At 56.9% G+C, this 5,309-nt stretch overlaps 1 long non-coding RNA gene across 1 annotated transcript; it reads left to right on the top strand.

Moving 5' to 3' along the window:
* The first annotated feature begins 3,237 nt into the window (after window positions 1-3,237).
* On the top strand, window positions 3,238-4,535 carry LOC110137314 (uncharacterized). Its single transcript, XR_002313898.2, has 3 exons — window positions 3,238-3,904; window positions 4,003-4,192; window positions 4,436-4,535. It is a non-coding gene; the product is annotated as an uncharacterized lncRNA (long non-coding RNA).
* Window positions 4,536-5,309: the final 774 nt, after the last annotated feature.

Here is a 5,309-nt window from a genome sequence, read left to right as displayed (position 1 = left end):
CTCGCCCCCAGCCCCAGGCTCACCCCCCGGGCCTCGCCCCCAGCCCCAGGCTCACCCCCTGGGCCTTGCCCCCAGCCCCAGGCTCACCCCCCGGGCCTCGCCCCCAGCCCCAGGCTCACCCCTTAGGCCTCACCCCCAGCCCCAGGCTCACCCCCCGGGCCTCGCCCCCGGCCCCAGGCTCACCCCCCGGGCCTCGCCCCCAGCCCCAGGCTCACCCCTTAGGCCTCGCCCCCAGCCCCAGGCTCACCCCCCGGGCCTCGCCCCCAGCCCCAGGCTCACCCCCTGGGCCTCGCCCCCAGCCCCAGGCTCACCCCCCGGGCCTCGCCCCCAGCCCCAGGCTCACCCCTTAGGCCTCACCCCCAGCCCCAGGCTCACCCCCCGGGCCTCGCCCCCAGCCCCAGGCTCACCCCCCGGGCCTCGCCCCCGGCCCCAGGCTCACCCCCCGGGCCTTGCTCCCAGCCCCAGGCTCACCCCCCGGGCCTTGCTCCCAGCCCAAGGCTCACCCCCCGGGCCTCAACCCCAGCCCCAGGCTGCCCCTTCCCCGGTCTTGCCCCCAGCCCCAGGCTCACCCCCGAGCCTCGCCCCCGGCCCCAGGCTCACCCCCCGGGCCTCGCCCCCAACCCCAGGCCGCCCCTTCCCCGGTCTTGCCCCCAGCCCTAGGCTCATCCTGAAGGCCTCGCCCCCGGCCCCAGGCTCACTCCCTGGGCCTCGCCCCCAGCCCCAGGCTCACCCCCGGGGCCTCGCCCCCGGCCCCAGGCCGCCCCTTCCCGGTCTCGCCCCCGGCCCCAGGCTCACCCCTGGGCCTCGCCCCCAGCCCCAGGCTCACCCCCCTGGCCTCGCCCCCAGCCCCAGGCTCACCCCCCGGGCCTCGCCCCCGGCCCCAGGCCGCCCCTTCCCGGTCTCGCCCCCGGCCTCTCCTCCCAGGCCCACTTTCCCCTGTTTTGTCTGTGGGACGCTCTCCTTTCTGAGCTCTGCCCTGGGCTCCTGCAGGGTCACAAACCCCAGCTTTGGCTTCGGGAGGAGACTCGACAGAAGCTGGTGGTTTGGCTGCAGGCAGGCCACATACACCCAATTTTAAAACTGAGTTCTCTCTTTTGGATTGCATTTATTTTTCCGCTCTTTAAAATGTATCCTGGTCAGATGGTTTGTGAGTGAAGACCAGACCCTCAGAGACAGATGGTGAGAGATGTTCAAACAGGAGACTCTGGGGGCGGGGGGGGCAGGACACTAAGCTGAAGCTGGGGTCGGGGGGTCCCCAAGCGCATGCCTGAGACTGGCTTTGAACCCTGGCTTCTCCGTAACCCTGGTTCCCAGGGTTGCTGCGAGGGTGGCAGGCGGGGCTGGGCCAGTGACCGCTATGCCGTCAGGCAACGCGGGGCCGAGGGCGGGCTCGGGGGGCGAGTTTGCTATGACGTGGCTTCAATTCCTCACTCCTCTACTCCTTCCAAATAACAGGCCCCGGGGTGGTGACACCTGGCTTTTTCTTTCCCGTGGGGTCCATTTGATGAGGAAAGTTTGCATTGCAAGCTTTCATTTTTTTCTTAGATTCTATGCAATGAAAAAAACCTCACATGACCCAGCTGTCTGTCAATAATAGAGTGGGTTACTGAAATAAAACGAAAGGCAGGTACATTTATAGCTTCCGCACTGGATTCCAAACCCGTCTGCCTCCTGGGCTTGGCACTGAAGTGTCCCAGGGGCCCGAGGGGGAACACCGCGTCCGCGTCACGGGACACGCAGCTCCCGCCACGGCGCCTCCGGCATCTTCCAGCTGTTTACGCTGTGAACGGACTTTCGTGATTTTTACTCTGCCTGAATTCCGACTTGCAGAACTGATTTCTGTCATGACTGGCCTAAACTGTGAAATCAGCACAAGTTTTCCTGAAGGTTCTGTTTGGGGCGCTTTCCCTTTCGCTTCTCTTACAGGCGCCTTCTCACAAAGATGTCCTATGTCCCTGGCTTGCCAGGACAGGAGGACAAAGGGTACTTTCTAGAATCTGTGGTTGGGGCACATTGCAAAGGGGCGGGGGTAGATCTTTTTAAACAAAAAGAGGAACTGAAATCAGTTGATTTTCTTTCCCTGTTCTCATGTAGGAAATGGAACATCTCCTGGTGTTATACGCAAAGTTGTCCGATATCTTAAGTCCTTGTGTGAAAAACACAAGGGAGTTGCTAGCCTCGGCGGCTCGTCTGGTCAACATGAAGCTTTAGGGACATAAACGTTGCCTCCGTGGTGAAGCTTGTTGGGGTTTAGGGGCGGTGCTGACAAGGGCGGTCACGTCTCACTCTGCTTACTCTGAGCTCTGTTCACTGATCCACAACGACATACGGGCTATTGTTGCTGGATTGAGTGAGATCCATGGCTCTTGGGGGGCAGATGGGGGGCTGTTACAACCCCCATCTCACGTCTGAGGCCAAGGTGGTGACCACAGCAGGTGGTACATAAGTTCTCTTCTCTTCAACAATGACCAAAGGATTTTAATGATTTGTGCCCAGGCAGGTACCGGCCCATGTTGCCTGTGGCTCTGTCAGAAGGCATTGTGTGTGTGTGTGTGTGTGTGTGTGTGTGCAGGGGTGGGGCGTTGCCCATGCAACTAGGGAGGCCAGGCTGGTATTGGAGGCCAGCATCTGCGGCCTGACTACAGCAGGTGAGAATTCCTGTCTGGGTCCGTGACTCGGAGCTGGGAGGAGGGACACAGAGGCATGAGGATTTCAGGACCTGGGACAGGGCAGCCTTGATATCGGGGCCTCACTGGGTCCGCAGGGAGGAAGGGAGAGGCTGCAGGAGCGCTAAGTGTGTGCCTCTGACGGACGCGGCGGCGAGCGGCTTGTCTCAGAGTCAGGACGACCTGGGCTTAAACGGAACTCCTCAGCTCACTAACCTGCAGCCTCCAGCAGCTGCCCTCCCACCCGAGCCTTAGCTTCCGCCTGTTCTGAAGGGTGATGCTGGAGCTTCGTGGAGGGCAGCTGTGAGCGTGAAGATGAAGTCACATGTGCGCAGCGTCCCATGGGATTCCTGGAGAAAGCAGGCTTTAAAAGACTAGAAGTTATCTTATGCAACGTTTGCTATTACTAAAAGTTTTACAGTTACACAAAACGTGTCTATTTTAGATACTCCTAGAATGTCTGGGAAATGGGAGCTGGTCCCCCAGAAAGAGCATCCTGATTACCTGGATAATTTATTGACAAGGTGTCCATGGTAGAGCTTCAACCTGAGGTTCTAATATGCTTCCTGGGAGCCAGGGTAGAACTCTGCCCCCAGGGCCGTCTTGACGTTCTAAGTCCCCGTACTGAGAATGGGAGTGAATTTGGAAATAGGGCTGTGGGGTCATGCTGTGGGAGGTGGCCCGCAGTCTGACACCTGGTGTCCTTAGAGTAAAAGGGAGGTTTGGAGACAGAAACGCAGAGAGAAAGGATGGCTTGGATGCAGGGAGGAGGGTCTGTGATGATGGAGACAGAGCCTGATGTGGTGAACTGAGACCAAGGAGCTGATACGGGGAGTGGATGTAGGGCTTGCCAGCCTCCAGCAGGAGCCGAGACACACTGGGAGCAGATGGTCCGTCAGAGCCGTGATGGACGCCCAGCCTGTGACGTCTGCGTTTCCAGCTCCGGACTCCAGAGTTGTGCCATGGCCTTTGCTCTGGGGACATATTTGTGTCTTACTTTGCTCTGGGGTCTGAGCTTTTCCTCCTGACCTTCTAAAATATCAGCGGTTGGTGATTTGACACCCACTCCATTTCCTCCTTTTACCTTGTTGCTTGCTTCATGGAAAGGTAGGGCTCCTACCATTGGACTCAGCTCAACCAGCGCCAAGTGATCACTTCCATTGTGCTTAGCACTTCTAGAAGCAGCGGAAGAAATCAACGTGAAGATGACCTAGGTCTTCCTGAAGCAAGGATTCAAGGTGCGCGGACACATTTCAAGCACATAAGCGTGCACCTGCATGGACCCTGCTTGCTTTTTTTGTTTTTGTTCCTGAACGAAGTCTTACGAATTTTCCAGGTAAATTTTCTATCGCAGCAGCATCCCTGGGACACCACTCACGGCGCCCAGCATGCCCTGGAGCAGCTCAGCTGTGCTCCGGTGCTGTGAGCTTCCGCGAGCTTTCCAGCCTGAAGCCCGGCAACCCCAGCCCGGCACGGGTCTGCTTGCTGGGGTCTGCTATGCTTCCCCATGGAGAGCAGGGATGGAGGTGAGTCTGGGAGCTGGAGGCTCCCTCGGCCCCGGCAGGGCTGGCTCTGCACTTCTGGGACCCGGGCACCATCCCAGGGGGAGGAGGGGCTTCCCAGACCTGGTACCACCAGCTGGTTCCCTCAGCTCTTCCAAAGTGCTGATGAACTCCCCTTGTTAAACCTCTTGGGGTGAACTATACAGAGTGGCCTCTGAAGGTTTCTAAACTAACACAACCATCTAATGAAATTCTCCTGTTCCCAAGGACGACCGTGCAACCTGGAGAGTCCTATAGGGTTTGCAGCCAAATCACACCAGACACTCTGGCTCTGGGACTCAGGAAAATGATGGAGTGTGTTGACTTGAGTTTTCTCTTCCATAAAATGAAGCCATAGACGGATAAAAGTGTGTGTGTGTTTGTGTGTGTAGGTCTGTAGGTGTCGTTAAAGAAGATAGCATACGTAGCGCCCCTCTGCCATACTCACAGGTAGAGCTGATCAATATTTCACCATTTTTCTTCCTTTGAATCACACATTTTGTCAACATGTCTGATCTCCAGCAGGCTTTTGAAGTCAGTCCTGGGGACTTTAAGCCACAGGATCAAGACTCCTTAAGCAAAAAGTTGGTTTTGTTTTCAAGAGGAACAGCTAGGTTCCTGGGTGAGTTATTTTCTTAGTGATTATTCAGAAAATTGAGCAGGGTGGGCCTTGGTCCACGCACTCATGTGAAACACAGGTTGTAAGCCTTCATGAGGTTGTTTGGATGAGTGAGAAGGGGGCATTTGTAAATCTGGAATCACTTCACACTGCACAGGGCAGATGGTAGACACCCAGCCAATGTGTTTGAATTCTTATTTGCTGATGATGGACAGATGTACACAAAAGCAAAATGGGCAAAGTGGTTCTGAAGAGAAAGGGGAAAGGAAGCCAACAGGGGTGTCAGTGGCTGTCATTGCCTTAGATGCCCACAGCACTTCATAGTTTATAAAGTGATTTTTCCATTTCCTATTTCGCCATTGTGATAGGACTCTGGGGTAGGTAAGAAAAGGAACCTCAGTGTCTTTATTTTTACTTTTCAGTGAAAAAAGCGAAGCCCAAACTGACTGAATGGTTGTCCTGTGGACACACAGCCGGTGATGC

This window comes from Odocoileus virginianus, chromosome 31, assembly GCF_023699985.2.
Source record: "Odocoileus virginianus isolate 20LAN1187 ecotype Illinois chromosome 31, Ovbor_1.2, whole genome shotgun sequence".
In the NCBI taxonomy this organism is placed as follows: domain Eukaryota; kingdom Metazoa; phylum Chordata; class Mammalia; order Artiodactyla; family Cervidae; genus Odocoileus; species Odocoileus virginianus.
Note: the sequence above shows the minus strand (reverse complement) of the source record. Positions and strands in the feature narration are given on the sequence as shown.